This window comes from Cupressus sempervirens, chromosome 5 (genome assembly GCF_028749045.1).
Source record: "Cupressus sempervirens isolate cs-2001-9-10 chromosome 5, ASM2874904v1, whole genome shotgun sequence".
Lineage (NCBI taxonomy): Eukaryota > Viridiplantae > Streptophyta > Pinopsida > Cupressales > Cupressaceae > Cupressus > Cupressus sempervirens.
In genome coordinates this window covers 744,039,847-744,059,789 of record NC_143122.1, presented here as the reverse complement: position 1 = coordinate 744,059,789, position 19,943 = coordinate 744,039,847, and the positions used below count along the sequence as shown (strand labels likewise).

Genomic DNA, 19,943 nt, shown 5'->3' with positions numbered 1-19,943 from the left:
GGTACATTTCTCCCACATGCAAAGGGAATATCCATCAAGATCGGCTAGAAAAAAATACTAAGCCCAAGGACATTCAAAAAGATGAAAATGAAATTAGTTCAATAGCATAGTTCAAAAACTTGATTACTTTGTGACAGGAGTGTCAATTACACTATATGCATCTAAGAAGAGCAAGACAAAAAGTATTTCATGGAAAACTACATTTAAAATAAATAGATTAAAGAAATATTGCTTTAATCCCAACATATGGTTAGGGAAGAAGAACAAGAAGAAGAAGGAGAAAGAGAGTGGAGACATTATGATTAAAGTAGAGAAAAGGGAAGTTTCTAATGAAGGTAAACCTTTAGTAGTCATGCTTGATGAGGCACTCCATGATGTTGATCAATAAAATTCCCAATCCCCTAATCTTAATGAACCAAGTGTCCCTAATAATAAGGGAAATGCATTTGATAAGGTGGAGAGAGTGATGGAAAAAATGGAAAGTATATTGGAGACTGACATTACTTCAGAGAAGATAGGAACAAAGGCTTTATTGGCAATTAATCTTAGCAAGGCACTCACAAATGTTAAGAAAGGTGAAGACCATGAGACTTATGATGAATATTGGTTGATAAATAGCTCTTTGATGCCCATTGTGAATGGCTAAGGATTGGTCTAAGAGGAAGATGGAAAAAACAGGCAATAGTGTTGAGAAAACACTAAATACTGTGAAAAAGTTTTTCCTTGTTCCTTATACATTTCAGTGATGGTGTGGAACATTTAGACAAGGTACTTCATGTTTTTTATACTCATTTTCAAACTATAGAGAAGGAAAAAAAAATAAATGTAAGGAGAGAATATAAGGCTAAGCAATTTTCATAGGTATTTGTTTCCATAGTTAGTGATACCGATAGTAAGGATGTAAAGGTGTGCATGTCTAAAGGAAGAAATTTGTGTATAAATTGTATAAGATGAACTAGTTATGTACAATATATTAAGAAACTCATCAAATAGGATAAGGATAGCTAGAGTAATTAGAAAAGGTGTATGAATCATCTAGTCAAGATGTTTCTGATTTTGATAAGAAAGTGTCAGAGGTAATGGATAAAATAAGTGTTCTTGAGCATGAGAAGAGAAAAATTCATAAGGTATTTGCAGAGTTAAGGAGCCTTCTCAATCCTAGACTCAGAGTTATGCAAAGAGTGCTAGAGTTCTTGGAGACTATTTAGAAGTCATAGGCCATTTTAGGTCCAACGAATCTTGAGCCAATAGAAATAGTTGTGCATGCACTTTGTGGAGAAACTAAAGAAGTGGAATCTTTGAGAAAATCATGGGATATGGACTTCTAAAATCTTAAGGTAAAATTTGTAGATATTTTGAGGCAAGTCTAAAATAGATTTTCTTAAAAACAAGTTTTTAATAATTGTATATATACATAAGAGTTTTTGAGATCTCACCCTTTTCATTGATGTCAGAGAGAGAGAGAGAGAGAGAGAGAGAGAGAGAGAGAGAGAGAGAGAGAGAATTAAAATGGATATATAGGAAGATATAGTGTGGTATGTACAAATTATTGTCCAAGGGGGAGTGTCTATAGATAAAAGCATTTTGTGTTTGACCTTGGACACTTTAGTCATTTTTCAATAAGTGGTGGTATCAATGCAATTAGAGGAGACTACTGACAAGTGAATTTCCAATGACTAATTAGATGTTTTCATTGATAGAAACATACTTCATCCCCATGGTCACTTTTCTTGGTGATTAGTTGTAGTATGTTAAGAATGTGAAAAATGACTTAGTCTGGGAAAGGAATATAGAGTACAATTGGACAATTTTGATTAGAAATGGTAGAAGATTTATCATTAAAGGATAGAATTTTGGAAATTTGATATATATGAAGTATATGAGCTACTCTTATAGTCGCTAGTGTTAGTATTCAATATAGTAAGTTACAACAATGCAAAGTAGAACTAGTTCAAGAAGACAATATTTGAAGACAGATTAGGAAGATAAGATATTTAGGCTTAGTAAATTGAATTGTCTCATCACTTCAATTACTTAAAAATATTGGGATGAAATCCAAGGACTTAGCCCTTGGATAACACAACTAAGTATTATATTTGGTAAAGTGTATGAACACATTTTGTAAAGACTAGTTGGAGCCAACTATAACAAAGAATCTAAATGGTATAAATGAAGGTTATTTTTCTATGTAAGGATATGCAATGTGATGGTAATGTGATATGATGTGCAAGCCTTGATGTTGAATATCATAATATAGTCAATGCAAGCTTCATTGGGACTAATATGCCATTGTGATTATATGTATAGTTCTCACTTTTTTTGTAATACTTCATTGTATTGGAGAATGAGTCCTTGAAGATGGTTTTAACCTTCACCCTCAAGAAATGAGCTCATTTTTTGTTCTTCCAACTCCTAATAGGGTTGCAGACCTTTAATAGGGTCTTGCCTCTTAACAAGGACTTATGTACTAAATGTAATGTTAGAACTCCTAACAGGGTCAAGCCTCCTAATTAGGAGATTTTCTTATTAGTGCATTATCATATGGGTTCAATCCCCACTGGGGATTACCCTTGGCCAAGATTTCCTTGAGAACAAATCAAGTTGTTATGAGTTCTCTTGTGTATGCTTTACTTTTATGCTTTATCATTTTAGTGGTTGTGTGGAATTGTGCTAAAAGGTCCAACTTATTAGAAGTTTTGCAACATTGCTTCACTCCTTGCCCCTCTCCCCTCTCATTTCTTCTTGATTCTAATAATGCATGTATTATAAGGTCATTAGTAATTATATGAATTATCATAGAATTGAGCATTGGAATGAATTAAAATGAATTCTCATATATTCGAAAGGCACATCCAGTAAATGTTTACATTTTGAGGTCCCTAATACTGATTTAAAAGACTAACTCGTATTTGGCAAGGGATTTAGATACCAGGCAAAGCACTACATAACATATATTTAATTTTGGTGGGAAAAAAATGAGTTGGATTTTGCAATTCCAAAAGATGGATTTTTTATCCCCTGTAGAGGAAAAGTGGGTTGTTTCTACAGAGGTGCCTAAGGAGATGATGTGGATGAAATTTTATAGAATTGTTGGTAAAATCATAGGTTGTATATTATTTGTTTATAGATAGGCCAAGTTTATGGAATAGTTAGTAAAATCATAGGTGATGTAGTTTATGTGGCTCTAGTGGCATTGCATGTTTGATTAGAGACAATATGTTTGGCATTAGATCAGTGGTTCATTCTGACACTTATGCTAGATATATGTGAATCCACATTAGGCAAACTAGCCACCATCAAAGAGATATCTTCATTTTTGTTTGTTACTTTCTGTCGGTTTCCTTGCCATACGCCATGCATAGTGTGGATGATGGGGACCCTTTTACTAATGTATATGACTACATCTCCAAGCTTGGGGCTATAGGTGAAATCATCATCTTAGGGGACTTCAACGCATGGACTAGAGATATTCAAACTCCTCAACATGACTATAGTTCCAACTTGACTTGTACTTCAGAGAGAGATCCAACCAGTATGGGGCTTCAGTGCTTATTAGAGGATCACCGTAGGCCTATTTCCTGCTATGGTCCCCACCTTCTCCATCTATATGAGTCCCTCAAGCTAGTGATCCTGAATGACCTCTTTTTTTTCCCAAGCTTAGAAATTTTTACCTATTGGCCTCATAGTGGGGTGCGAGCATGGTGGACTACATACTTAGTTTTACTTCCTTCATCCCCCTCATCCACAGATTTACCATTTCCCACCTCCCCTTAGCTGATCACCCTCTCATCAGCCTTTTGGTTCATATCTCTTCTTCTTCCCACCCTCTACCTCTAATCTCTCACCCGCCACACCCCCCCCCCCCCTCCCTCGCCCCCATGCTTTGCTCTATCCCCCCACTCATTTCTACTTCTATGAGAGTGACCAAGACCTTTACATCATCCATCTGAGAAGATTTCTCTGCTTTGATAGCTTTACTGATCATAACTAGGTGTCCACCATGTTCCACCTTCTTGCCTTCATGATATGGGAGTTTGTTATCCTCTATATCACTCATTGCCCCTCACCCCGCACTCCTAGACCTATGTGGAAGAATAATTGTCCCATGAACCAGTGGTATGATGATACCTATAAAACTTTCCGCCGCTCCTTATGCTCATCCTTTGTTGCTCATTCCCCTGATTTCATGGACTTACGACTCTCTTACTATCACTTTCTTTGCCATAAGAAGCAGTTATTCATTGCCTCATAGTGTAGGTCGCTTCGTGACACACTTAGTCATTGTCCCAAGTTGTTTTAGCACATCATGTTCCCTTGTCGCTCCTAACCCCCATCCACCCTGACCTTCACTCCCTCACCTCCACATTTCCATGCTTTATGACACCCTTGGTCAACTTTCTCATGTCCCATCCCACCTCCCCATTGTCACATGTTCTCCACCTCCAACATTTATGAGGGCATCAGACTTATGAGATGCAGCAAGATGACTGATGAGGAGGGTTTTCAGGCTAACCTCTTTAAGCTTGGTACCTTGATCATGGCCCCTTTCCTCTCTACACTCTTCAATAGAGTAGTTTGTATTGGGTTTCCAAACTCTTGGTCAATGCATGCTATCCACCTAATCCATAAGTCCAAGTTGGTTTCAAACCCCAACAACTATAGGATCATCATGAACAGGCATACCTTTGTCAAACTCTATGCCATAGCTTTGAATACCATTTTATCTAGAGAGCTTGACATGAGAGGTTATAGGGCCAAGGACTAGGCAGGGTTTTAAGTAGACTACTAGACCATGGACCATATTTTCACACTGCGAGCTATTATATAGGATGCCTACCACAACAAGACAATAGTCTACTCTTGTTTTGAGGCTTTTAGTAAGGCTTTTGACTCCATCCCCTGTGTGACCCTTTTTCAAAGGCTTGGAGACATTGGTATCTTCGAGATCTTACTGACAGTGATCATGAGGTTATATGAGAAGGTGGTTGGTAGACTCAGGACCCTCGAGGCCTCTTTGATCCTATCCAGTGCACCATTGGGGTGAAGCAAGGTTTCCCACTCTCACCCACCTTGTTCGGGATCTACATTGATGAGCTCAAGGCCTTTCTTAATGACTCATCATTTGTGGGTGACAACTTCCATCTACATTGGGTACTAATCTCTGTCCTCATTTTTGTTGATGATATGGCTCTTTTAGCTTCTTCTCCTGAGGGACTTCAAAGGCTCCTTGATAGATTTATTTCCCTTTGTCACTTAAGATAGCTAGTTGTGAGCCTTGAGAAGACTTGTGTTATGGTCTTCAATGGTCTGAAGACCTCACATCTCCATTTCCACTTTCAGGGTTGAGAAGTTGAGATTGCTTCATCTTACACATACGTTCGGGTTAAGTTTTCTAGGCCCTGTTGTAGCTTGCGACCAACCATTTAGCCTTGAATTTGCAAAGGTTTGGGTTCCCTTGCCATGCTTGAGAGACGGTGATTTACACATCACTTCCAAGACACGTCAACTAAGTTATCCCTCCTGGATTCCCTAGTTATACCCATAGTACTCTATGGTTCGGTGGTATGGGGGCCTTCTGTGTCAAACTCAGATTTGGCCTTGGTTGAGTGTATCTAGATTTTTCTCCTCTATCAGATTATTAGATGCCAGAGTTCCATCCCTCACAGTGTCATTTTGGCTGAGTTTGGTGTCCACCCTTTTAGATTGGTGGTCATCTTTACTTCATCAGGTTCCTCCACCACCATCGTGGATTTGCAAACTTTGCTAAAGGCCAAAATAGATACCTTCACTTGGCATACTACTCTTCATTTGCTATTATAGGTTCTAACCCTACCTCTAGGGCCTGATGTTGGCATGCTCAAGCTACTATCATACAGAGATCGATCAGGTTAGACATCAACCATCTCCCTCCCTACTAGTTCTCACTAGATGCTCCAGCTCACATCCTCCCCTCTTGATAGGAGTTGAACATATATGTCAGACTCGACATCTATAGACAATATATTATCCAAACTTGCATTGATCCTCTAGGGGGTTTAGCTTGAGGATGGCATTTTATGTTGAACACTTCTTGGATATTCAAGATGGGATCATTTGGCACCCTAACTGCTTACATAGACAGTGGAGCCATGCCCTACATATCTCTCTTTGCTCCTTCAGGGTGGTCTCTCATTGACTATGGATTCAGACCGACCACCATATCGATAGAGAGGATCTGGTTTGTAGACTTTGTACCATGGTGGAGGCAGAATCTAAGACCCATTTCCTTTTCAGATGGCCCATATACTATGAGATTAGAGGGAGATTCTATTATTTTTTTAGATAGTGCAGATCCCTCTCAAACTTCTTCAGGTGCATAGATCAATGTTTCCTTGCACTCTATCTTCATGAATCCATACAACTTCATGACCACACCTTGTAGCTATCTTTTCCCATGGGTCAGACCTAGGTACAACTTATCATGGCCTTCTTCTCACCCTTATTTCTTGCCTGGGGTATGAGGTGATTGTATAGTTTCCCTAACACTGGCCACTCCAAATTAATGAAACCCCATAGTGCTCCTCTTCATTAGCGACAGTCCTCTTGCAACATTCAGTGAAAGAACAAAGCACCTAGCTGACTCCATCCATCTCATTCATTTTTTTCCTTCTTCCCTTCGAGGAAGGATCCCTAATCATGTTTGGGGTGACTCTTGCTATCTTCTTCATCTTCTTTTTAAGGTTTGTGCTTGCTCTTTTGTTGGCACCATTTGGTGATATCTTCTTGGTTGTAAGCTCCTAGTCCCATAGACCCACGTTTTGGTCTCTTGTTGGACATTAATAGATTAATCTTTATTAATCATTCCAAGAATTGTCTCTTATATTTGAAATCCAAACATATATGATTTAAATATAGAAAGGGTTCCTACAAATGATGATACAACATATATGTTTACAAAGGTAGTATCAAGGGCAAAGTTGAACTCCTCAAATTTGATTGATGTTCTAAACTAAAATCAATAAAAATAGAATAGATTCCAATGTGTTTTTCACTCCAATGGGAACTAAAAGGTTAGTGGTGTTATAATCAATCTCAATGTGGGAGGCTATTATTATGAAGTCTAATTAGTCTCCAAGAAGTAGATTGTTGTTATATGAAGCCTAATAAAACTCAAGGTTATTTTTTCTCCACTTTTATTGGCAAGATTTCCACCCCAATTTGCCTACGGTAGCTTGTTATAAGTGCCTCTAAGATAGGGTCAACTGGTAGCACCCCTTGTGAGGTCTAGGGAAAAGCCAATATTATTATTATTGGAAAATAAATCAAGATTTATTTTTTCTACTAGATAAAATATTCTAACCATATTTTCTAACTAATATAAGTCTTGTTAGTATGGCTTAGAGTTACAAATTTTTACCATGAGAATTTGGTAGCTTCTTGCAACAATATTTAGTTGCAAGGGATTGCTTCTTATAATCAAGTGGATTCACTAAATAATAATATTGACTCTATTTGGTAATGTATTTTGAGACTAGATGAAACACACTAAACCTTTGTATCATCTTATTCTATTTTTCAAGCCCTAACAAGTATTCAATGAATTAGTTGAAAGCAACTATGTCCCAAGAACACATGGAAAGGAAAATGTAAGTAGACTTTAACAAACACAAATTGTGATTTCATTAATGTATATAAGTATAAGATGCTTCCTATTGGTGAATGATTTCTTGTTTTTGCATTGCTAATGTTGTCAATATTTTAGCACATTGAGAGTACTCAAGGAAAAAACTCAGCAAGTTTTGAGCACCATAGCTAACAGCATACATTTGATAGTTCTACACTAACAAACTTCCTCACTATGAGCACCCTCCTCAAGCATTGAATTAGATGTTGCATTTTCATCACTAGTTTCTTACAATACCTTAGTTTATGTATGATGTAAAGATGTTTCATAGATTAATAAAGACAATATGTGACTTGACAACTCATTTATGAATTGCATTGAACTAAATGACTTTGGCTTACCCATTAAAATGAAAATTCAACATATTCACACAATTGTGATGCATAAAAGAAAACACATTAAGAAATTCAGATTTTGCGAGAGTACACCTCAATTCCAACATGAATACACAGTGTATGACACCGCATTAATTTTTACAAATATGTCTTAGATGACCACCTACCATGGTTAGCAAGCACAACTTTCTTCTCTTTTTGTTCTGAGTTTCGGTGGTCTCCAAAACATTCTTATACCAACTTATTAAAGGAAACCTATATCTATTGCATACCATAATTGGGTTAGTGAGGTCTTCATAGAAGATAATAACAATGAGTTCACAAACTGTCCAATCAAGTGGACATTCGATAGTTAAAAGTCCATAGTTTTTGGATTTTCAACTACATCACTTACAAGATAAAAGATTTGAAAATTAGTGGAAACAGAAGCGTAAGCTTAAACTCATTCTTCCTCTCTAATATAAAAGTATTTAGAACCAGTCCGAACCAAGTCATTACATAATAGATGCAAAAAAATAGATTCAGAGGTTTATGTTAGCGTATTCCCCCTGTTCACAGAAAGAAACAAGTGATTTATTTTATGGACATGATTTAAAATATTTGAATATATTAGAGATATTATTAACAAAAAGAAATCATAAACTATATATTTTGTTTGTAAAACCTGCATAGTACATAAAGCTGGCCATATCACTGTTAGACTTTTTTTTTAAAAATGCAACCCAAAATAAAATAGATCTTTGTGCAAAGAAGATGAGAACATACAATCCATCAACAACTTGCCACAAAAGGACAAATGAGCATTTGGTCACATTATTATTAAAGTAAACAAGAGCTCTTGAGGAGCTAGAGTCCCTGCCTTTTGTTAAAATGAAGGTTAGGCTTTTTTTATAGTTTAAGCATAGGGACAAAATAGAGTATTTTAACATTGCAACAAGCTTTACTATTAGATGTGCTTGAATTGAACAATTTTGAGGTGGTAGACCTTAACAAAGACGAAATAATTCATAATATTCTATTCATTATCATTATAGATTGCTACTTGTGACCCATTACCTATGAGTGGTAATTAATATTTTCAAATAGTCAACTTTATAAATAAAACAGAATATCTTGTAACTATATGTTAAATCTATCCATCCAAATATTTATAATCATTTTTATCAATGACAATATATTACAAAAATAAAATAAATGATAAATGTCAAGTAAATCCTAACTATATAGTAATAGAAGCTATGTAAATAAAATGGTTTTTCACGTATATTCCTCGTGAATGGAATAGAACTGTTGATTGTTTAGCCAAATGGGCATCTAGTCATGATCCGGGTTGGAATATTAGGGATAGGAGGCAATTGTCCTTTGAGATGGTGCAAGAATATGATGATCTTGTTGCTCAGGATTGAGCTCCTTGTTGAGCTCTCCTTGTTGTATTCCTTTCTGTCTTAATAAATTTTTACCCCTCTTTTTGCAAAAAAAAACTATAGTGCAAGGTGGGTTAAATAATAGTAATTTAAAATTTAAAAAATTAATTAAATGATTATAAAAGTGAAAAAGTATAAGCTTCATACAACTTCATTCTAGTATTAACAAGTGCCATATAATGGCTTAGTACTTGCCCTTTGTTTTAGTATACATTTAGTTTTTGAAAAAAATAATTTGTAAAATATAATATTAAAATCTTAAAAAGTGTCATGTTTTACAATTTGAATTAAAATGATAAAAATCACATTATTAAAAAATATAACTCTTGAAAACTATTGTTTTACAATGCATCAAATCTGGTCCATATAAGAGTTAAAATGTTTCAACCAATCAAATCACTCAAAAAGCACAATAGCAATAATTATCACAATAGTATACTTAGCCTACTGTGTGAGAAAATTTACCATCAACCTTGGCACCAACGGCCACACCCGATTCCCAAAAGCAGCTATGATTTTTGAAATCACAAAAAAGCTAGGCAACAAATTTCTTTATTCCTATTGTTATGAAATAGGCTCAATGCTCAATTGGCAATTGAATTTTTAAAATAATTTAATGCTACATTTGAAATATTTAAATATAAGTCTTACATTCTATGTTTTTTGAATTATAATTATAATTTAATATAAATTTATTATTTTGACAAGTGACACACAATTAATGTCCACGTTAACGATACCTGCAATGCCTCATTCCTTAAATATCCATCCATTTGAGTTAAACACCATCACAGGTGTCATTAGCATAATGGGGGAGATGCAGTGTAGAGTCGTGATTTGCAAAATTTTGAGTGCAGGCGGGCCAGAAACAAATGCAACGACCAACTCAAAAGTCCTTTCTATTCAGATAGGGTACCGTCAAAAGCCCTCTGATTGTTCCAGAAATCTCAATGCCTCCGTATTTTTTTAAGACCACATGTGCATTTGAAATGTCAGTCAGAATGCCTAAAAGAAACAACCATTCAAAAATCAGGCATATCGACTTTAAACAAAATTCCTTAATAAAAAGGCACTTTCTGCATTTCAATAACAATAGGAATTGACTAACAAAATTGGCAGTCATAAAGCCAAATTCCACATCCTCCTCCACCAATGACGCAACCTGAACAAAGTGGTTGTTTTAATATAGAACATGACTCCTACACTTGGTGTCTCCATTAAAACCACTCTTGCTCTGCAAATGTATGCCGCCTATATTTTGGGATGATATTAGAAAACAAATATATTATGAGGTGTACAAAGGCAACTGGCTAAATAGCTGAAAATTTTCACCAGATGTCATCCGCAATTGCCACATCCATACATATCCATATCGTACTCCTGCATTTTCGTCTGTAGAGATTGTACTGTCACTCGTACACTCACTCTGATATTATAAATTCTAGCGAGTTTTTAATACAATTTAAAACTATTTTTTAACTTTCGTTTTTTACATTTAATTATAGTATAGTATGATTTCAAACATTTTAAGCTTACCTTAGATTTATATTGAATTTTTATGTAAAACAAAAATATTATGCTAGTAATTATTTTACAATTTATTTGAATTTCATAATCACTAAATTTTTACTTATAATTTTTATTAATGATTAATTCTATATTAACTTTTTAATTACCACTATATGTTTACTATTTTATTATTTATTTATTTATATAATTTTAACATACGATATATAATTTATTGATTTTAGAATATATTAAATAAAAATATGATCATTTAACTAATTTTTAAAAATATAACTAATTTTAAATTATATATCTTCTACTTTTGATATATCTATAGTATGATAAAAGACTTTGTAGTTTAACCTAACAAACCATTTAAGAATACAAATTAAGCCAAACATATTTTCTTGTGACCTTACAATAACATTATTACAAGTCCTAAGGAGGCAAGAGATTTAATTTAAGTTTTCTAATTTTTCTGTATTATTTTGTATTTCATTATAAATATGTATTAGTTGCTTGTAAGTTGTCTTATATAAATTATATGAAAATTTAATTAGACTCAATCAAAAGGAAATTAAACTAAAAGAAAAAGTCTAAGATGTATAAATTTTATCATTATTCATTAGTCATAAGGTAAAATGAATAATCAAATATTAAATAGTATTAAATTTCTTACAAAACATGTCTTCTATTAAAAATCAATTCAACAATTTTTATATTTTTATTTTTCCTATGAAGCACATTATTTTTTAGCTACAAAATCTAATCAAAATAAATCTCACACAAATGAATCAAATGTGAAAAAAATCCAAATTGGCTAAGATTGACAAGAAATATTTAAAAAATCAAAGAAATCAACTACCAAAACAATATCTTTATATTATCAAAATAGTGTTTTAAGTTTTTGTCATCTTAATTTGAGTTTTTCTTTCTTTGTAAAGTAGTTGACATGATTGTTACCACAACTAAAATACAATTTTTATATTTTTATTTCTGTATTTTATATTTTTATTTCTCCTATCAACAATAAATTCATCTCGCATTCTTTTTTTAGCTACAAAATCTAATCAAAATAAATCGCACACAAATGAATCAAATATGAAAAAATCAAAATTGGCTAGGATTGGCAAGAAATATAAAAAAAATCAAAGAAATCAACTACCAAAACAATGTCTTTATGTTATCAAAATAGTGTCTTTAAGTTTTTGTCATGGTAATTTGAAGTTTTTGTCATGGTAATTTGAATTTTTTTTCTTTGTAAAGTAGTTGACATGATTGTTACCACAACTAAAATAGCATTTTTTAGCACATGAATTGTCATTATATATCTAATTTTTAATTTATATTATTTTTAATTTTAAAAATTGTAAAATAATTTCTAGCATAATATTTTTATTTTACATAAAAATTCAATATAAATATAAGGTAAGCTTAAAATGTTTGAAATCATACTATACTATAATTAAACGTGGAAAACTAAAGTTAAAAAATAATTTTAAATTGTATTTAAAACTTGGTAAAATTTCAGATATCAGAATGAGTGTACGAGTGACTGTACAATCTCTGCAGACGAAAATGCAGGAGTACGACGGGTTAAAAAATCTTTATTTTGCTGATGCATGGGTATGTATGGATGGGGCAATTGCAGATGACATCTGGTGCAAATTTTAGGCTATTTAACCAGTGTCGTGTATAAGTTATTTTACATTTCAGCCAGAAGGTGTGAACCAACTATTAAGCAAAAAATTATTTACATTCAAACAAAACCTAATCATATAGGATAAATGTCTCTGAATACAGAGCTGTCTGCAACAAATTTCTTAACTAAAATCCTTTGATTCTTCTCCATGTAACTGCCGTTGAAAAGACTCGAAATGTAAAAGTCGTAATCAAGACAAAATAGTGGGTAAATGAAAATTGTTTAAACAAGTTTTATTTAGACTACAGTTTCATTGTCTCATTTTATGGAACAGTTGATTTCTATGAATCGATTGGATGTAATCAGAAACGCCAAGACACCTGACAGTGTAGTGGGAGAATTGTTGAATTTAAAAAGTTTAATTTCTTGTACTATTTGAGTGTTAACTTATTATGTGTGTGAATGGTAGTTCAGGCTTAAAGGAATTCAAGAATGAATACGTGCTTTGTAGACAAGTTGAATGAGATTTAAATCTCATGGTCAAGGTGAAATTTAGGGTGGACCATCAAAGTGGCACATCTTTGAGGAGCAACAAAATATTTAACTGATTTCTATGATAATTGTTTGGGAACTTGTCACAAGATTGGAGCTTGCAGTTTAAAAATTGTAATGACGTGGTATAAAAATTGAAGATTGATGTAGATGCTGGACATTGAGTGCAAGAATGACTACTCATTCAAAAATTCAACTATTGGCTGCGATATTATTCTATGTTGGCTGTATAAAACATGAATGTCGGTTTAAGGTCAAACATATTAGAGCCAACTTTTGACACTGCTCTTTAAAGTTGCAGACTCAACTATAGAACTCAGAGATTAATGGCAAAGGGAAAGCATTCCAGTGCAAGAATAGAGAGGAGGTTTAAATAGTCAATTTGATATTTAATATTGTAAATATTGGACCATTGATAGTCATAGAAGTAACATTGGTGATTGGACAATCAAGTGATTAAAGGAAGAGAGGTCTGTTAGCAACTTAAAATAGAAGTTCAGATCAGGAAATGTTAAAGATGATTCTGATAGCACTTTGATGTTCCATTAGTCATAACGTGATTTCTCCATCATTTATGTAGATCTGGTAGCAGAGATTTGAACTTAAGGTTATGGAAGGTGGAATATGCAAATTCTATTTATTCTTGTAGTATACCTCTTCTGTTGATGAGCTTATTGATCAGGTTTGAATACTTGGCGAGGTTTAATAAATCTAATATTGAACTCATGATGGAGAAGGATGAGTACGAAGGAATTTGACACAGAAATTGTTGGGATGAAAGAACAACTCAGTATAATGATGATGCTACTACAAGAAAGTGAGAGAGATCAGAGATATGTATGAAGAATGAAAAAACAAGTTATATGGCCTATTAAGAAATTATTTGTATGATTGTTGAGACACATGTTGAGTGCTCAGTTGAAGAGAAAACTCAGAGAAATTGAGTTTTAGGGAAAAGTTCAGTATTGTGAACCAAAGCATAGATCATTCCTTGGAGATGATGATGATAATGGTAATGAAAGACTTCATGAAATTTTCACAGATCACTTGGAAAGTTCAGATCAACAAAAAGATCAGCGAATAGAGATGTCAAGAGGGGCTAGAGAACCTTACGTTTTAAAAACTAATAATTTGTGTATGCAATGCACGCATTGAAGATGATGGATAATCATTGAAAACGGTCAAGTATGGATGATGAAAAGAGTCAGAATCTTGTTGCTAGAGTAGGAGAGGCGGAATTGCCTTGTGATGGCAATCAAAGTGGAAATCGTACACAATTGACAAATACAACTATTGGAGAACAATTGCAAGAGGCTATTGTAGCAGTGAACAAGGACATGTTGGCTTATGAAGATAGCAAAAAGTAGGATCAAAGAAATAAAGAGCAACATTCAGATACAGTACCAATGAAATTTAATGACAAAATCAAATTGTTCGAAAGATTGTCAAGACCACCTGAAATCGGAATTTCATTTCATTCAACACAAGAGAATGATGACGGAAACAAGAAGATTCCAGCATGTAAAGTGGGGAGTTACAACGCCATATGAACATAGAATTGAAGATGTTAGAGGAATGGATAGTCAATTCAAAGATTAAGGACTCCAAGGAAGTTACAAACAAGGAGCATGAAAAAGAAGAAAGAAGTAGATGTCATCAGCAGATTGTAAAAGAGGAATTAGAGGTTCAAAGAGAGACAAATGCATATGGAGGGACAATCGACCACATATTTGTAGACATCAAGAAAAGGATAGAAGCACACATTCTTAAGATTGATGGTGATTTTTGAAGATACAATTTTTACCACGATAGATTGTTTCATGTCAAGACATGACAAAAAGTGAGAACATGTAGAATCTAAAACAGGGGAAGAAGAGGGCAGAAAAAAGAAAACGGAAAAATACACATATTTCACACAAATTATAGTCACGAGTACTATATGACTTTGTTGATCAGCCCACTCTGATAACATTCTTGCAGGCTGCACTCATTATATTTTGCAGTGTATCTAAAAATCTGTATATCCATAATAAATAAAAGCCTACGCTAACTCCACCGCTTAAAACAGCAGTTTACATAATGTATGAACTGCTCTTATTACATGCTGACAGCAAAAAGTTACGGTGGAAACAAAAGTCTTTGACTAATCTAAACAAGACTTATTAAACTCATGCAAATCGAAACAAACTATTGCATGTAATAATCATGCTTATTAACACGACAATGAAGTGGAGAAATGGTGGTGCTTTGATGATGACTTCAATGTTTGAAAAGTGACTTCAACATCAGTTTTCAACAAGTTTGGAAGATAAAAGTTAACTTTTAATAAAACAGCCATGGAGGAAACAAGAAGGTGGCTTCAACATTTTTGAAAAAGTTGTCCATGAAAAAAGAATGGAGGTTAAATAGTAAAATGGCAATGGAGGTCATATAAGTTTTAAATTTAAGAAGAGCTCCAATGGAACAGTGTCAAAAGCATAGATAAGCAAAGAAGTATGCTAGATATTGAGATTTGGAAGTTATGTTGACCAATGAAGAAACTGCCTGAAAGGAAGCATACTGAATGAAGAAGACAATCAACAACACAAAATAATTGATCTCAACAGTATACACCTAGTAGATGGGTGGAGTATTGCAAAGCAAAGTATGGAAACTGAGAAGATTAAGGAGAGCTATAAAGTTAATGAAAAGGATCAACAACAAAATTGTTGTTGAACATACTAAGGCAAGTGGGCAATGAAATAAAAAAGTTTGGCATCTAGAAGAAAATAAGTTGCAGTTAACGCACTTGCAATTTGAAAATGTGACACAAGGTGTAACCAGAAAAAGTAGCTGGAAAAATCATAGACAAGAGTCCACAAACAAGTTTTTCTGTGTTCCTTGAGAATCAGATTGAAGAATTATGACCAGGAGGTCATAAAGCTTTCTACCCAAAGAATCTGATGCGACAAAATCTTCAGCAGAGATTCGAAGTTTAGATACTAAAGTTTCTGTGAACGGGTTTTTATCTTAATTACTAATTAACATTCTGCTAAGATTTCAAATAGTTATTAGCTTTTATATTTTAGAAAGACTGTTCCATATTTTGTGGATATGGAAGTTTCATCTTACTGTATAAATATCGTGAGCCTTCGAGCTTGAAAGGGCAGATAAGTGTGCAGAGTATTATTTATTTACTTTCTCTGTAGATTTGGATGTTTATGTGAGTAGATAAATTTATTGCATTTGAGATTCCACAGTTTGTAAATTGTTGTCTTATTGTTTCATAAATTACAAAGAACTTAAGAAAAGTTGAAAGAATTATATTTAATTAAATTTTGTACCACCAAAATTTTGGACAACTAGAACTTTAGAGTTAAAAAGAAAGTTCATGTAGGATGGGCCATCGGGGAAACAAACAGACATCACTCAGACGTTCTATGTGCCAATTTTAATTTTATAAACCTTTTTGCCAGTTGTTACCGATCATCAAATTTACATAAGTATATATTGTCTTACAACTTTCGTTGGTGATACAAAAGGTTAAATATCAAACTAATTCCAATAAATTGAAAGGTTAGTGTTTAAATCAACAGTTTTGAAGGAACTGCTGAGGATTTTAGTTTGGAAACCTTAACAGCATTATTGTGCAACAAGCACAATACAAGAGCTGTTAAGCAGCTTGAGTCTCTCAGTAAAGCAGCTATATATGTGTGTACTAAATTGTTTGGCCCCATCCTTGCCATTAGGAAGACGATGAATAAATACAAGAAACCATTTTTATCCACACTACATGTTTGACACTGTAGAAGGCATTCACCAGCAGGCAAGTTTTGGTTGTTTGAAAACCTATTAAATATTAAAAACAGATTATTTCACCAGCATGCACTAGCTTTTCAAGTGATGCCAACTGAAATTGTTGAGAAGTTAGGAAACTTGTTGTTTGAGTTGATGTGTTAGCTTACAGATACGTTGGTGATTTGCAAAATAATAAAATGGCATCACTTAGCACCAATAATTTTTAATAAGGTGCATTGAAAGTCTGTACACAGATGGGCCATTCCTCAACAAGAATCAATTTACATGTAATGTATGCACAATTCTTCATAATAAGCTTATCAACATCTAGGCAAAGTGAAAAAATATGGTGGATAATCTTAAATTTTTGGCATCTACAGGAATGTTATCTTACCAAAAACATGAATCTCATGAGCACTAAAATTTTTTTTTACCAAACTCAAAAAATGTCCAAATTTTTCAGTTAACCACTGGTAACATACAAACAGCCTTTACCAAAACAAGAGCTCTGGAAGTGGGCATGGTTCAGGAAAGAGAATCGTTTTACTAATTTCTAAATTTCTAGAACAGAGAGACATGAGGCCATTGTTTTAGGATGGCAAAATTATTCCCAAATTTGGGAGACAAGAATTAAAACTAATATAAAATGAACATATTATAGACTGAATATATAATCCTTAGAGCTTTTCATAAGTGCCAAAAAACTCGCCTCCTCCGTGATACAAGTTTCCTTTGTAATTTAGCGCAAAAATAAATTAAATTAGAATTCTAAATATCATGTAATTATCAGTAATTCCAAATTGACAGGGAAGACAAAACCATGGTCATCAAGTTTAGCAGTGGATATGATTTCACAATTTGGCAGAGAAGATCTCCAGACTTCACAAGAGGGGATCTCCTCCTGGGATTCGATGAAAAACGACTTGCAAAATAATTTTTCAGTGTAGCTGTTACGGCAGCCTCCATTACTCTATAAGGCAAAGTAAAAGAATTTTATTGTCGATTTCTCCCAGGCAGTGGATAAGCACATTTACAAGCATTCTCCAATTTTATGGATAATTGTAGAATAGAAGTGAACAAGAAAAAATTCAAAATTCGAAACAGGGTAGAGAAAAGGACATGCCTTTCACAGTTGAGGCACAGATGCTGAAGAAAACACCTGGAAATATTTTCGCTGTCTCCATATCTAACACCCACATCCCTTCTACCCATTCAGCCATTCCCAATTCATCCCCAGAAACGACAAAAACCAATCTCAAACAAATTATTTTAGACGGTGTTAAAATCTCTGAGTTGCCTCTGACGTTGAAAACCTACTACGAGGCAGGTTTCTGGAAAGTACCCAATGTAATTTCGTGCAATCATTCTTTGGAAAAATATACATACCATCTGAGAAAATGCTGCTTTGGATAAAACCCTTCTGAAGGAAATATTTTGATTTGGCCAAATAAATATTAAAAGTGGGTGATGATGAAGAGGATTGGCATCCCTTCCTACTTCAGATGTTCCTCAGAGTCTCCAGATGGTACTACATCTTATTTAAGAAAAACGGTAAACTAGGTGTCGGGCGAGCAGGCGGAGTGAGGAGGAAAACTGTCCAACCGGGTGAATTAGGGTTAATGGCGAAAAATAAAATTGCAGTCGTAGAGCCACCATTTCAAGTATAGGCAAAGACGGGGGCTTTTACGGAGATAGAACGTGTCATTAGCTGAATAGGTAAAGTTGAATACTCCAAAATTCTGAGTTTTTTTCTTTTGTTTTTCAATCCATAGCACGCATAAATACAAAAAATTTCAATCAGATTATTTGATGTCCCTATGGCTCTATTTAGGTCAATAGCAATAAACAATTAAATTCTAAAGAAGATATTACTAGGAGGATAAGCTAAGTACAAATCACGGATGGATTGCTACCTATTTTGTAAATTATGAAGATATCGAATAGTTCATTCTATGAAATAATAGCAAGCATGATTAAAAAAATAAAAGTTAAAAAAAGACATTTCTAAACATTTGTATCACATTTCAAATAGTTACCCTTGGGGGGAAATGAGCTCTGTTAGGGTTTCTACGGTTTGCATCTAAGCCCTTTCTGCATTACTGTTTGTCATTTTGTATTTAGTGCGGGAATTTATTTTAGCTTATAATGGCCTCGGCTCTCTCCAGCCTAGTAGTTACTACTGGCGTTGGAGTTGCTACTACATATGATAATGGCCCCACCGAGCAAACGCCCAAGCAAATTTGTGCCCAAGATATTTCACGAGGTAATTCCTCTTCCGATAGTTCTAAATATTTTTGCTTTTGAATTTGTTTGCCAATGGCTAGTAACCCAAACCCTTATTGGGTATTTTGTGGGTCACACTCCATCTGAAAACATGTTGTGTGAATGGGTATCCAAGGTCTGGTCCCCCAGGGGGATTCGCCTTGAAGGGATTCAAAACCTCACCAAGGATTTTTTCTTGTTTCGTTTTGGTAACCCCTCCCAGGCTGAGAGTATTTTCAGGTATGGGTCGTGGACAGTTCGCTTGTCTCTGCTCGTTTTCGAGAGATGGTCTTGAGACTTTTGTGTCTCAGATGACAGCAAACTTAGGGTTCTAGTTTGGGTAGAGTTCCCTGGGTTGCCCATCCCTTGCTAGTCCTTTCTCACTAAAATTACCCAAATTGTGGGCAAAGTCATTTGCATGGAATTGAACAAATTTTTTAATGCTCGTCCTTAATGGAGGGTCTGTGTTGAGGCCGACCGACCTTTCTAGGGACCTTAAAGAGACCTATTGTGGTTCCACAACGCATGCCCCATTCGCTTGAGGAATGGGGAACCCCTACTTTTTTCGAGTCCCTAAACTCACAATTTGAGGATCTGAAGAAATGTTATAGAGTCAAAATTGAAAAATTCGTTAAAATCAAAAAGACCAAAAATTTTTAAAAATCGAAAAAATAAAAAATGGAAAAATAGAAAAAGTCATAAAAAAATATAAAATTTGAAAAAAATTTAAAATTATAAAATTTAAAATCCAAAAATAATTATAAATAATAAATAAAAAAATA

The 19,943-nt window shown here is 34.1% G+C and overlaps 1 long non-coding RNA gene across 1 annotated transcript; it reads right to left on the bottom strand.

The window, feature by feature from the left end:
* Positions 1–17,529: 17,529 nt before the first annotated feature.
* Positions 17,530–18,667, bottom strand: LOC149558063 (uncharacterized). The gene is made up of 2 exons (XR_016352434.1): positions 18,023–18,667; positions 17,530–17,869 (listed from the first exon to the last, which is right to left on the bottom strand). It is a non-coding gene; the product is annotated as an uncharacterized LOC149558063 (long non-coding RNA).
* Between the last annotated feature and the right edge of the window lie 1,276 nt (positions 18,668–19,943).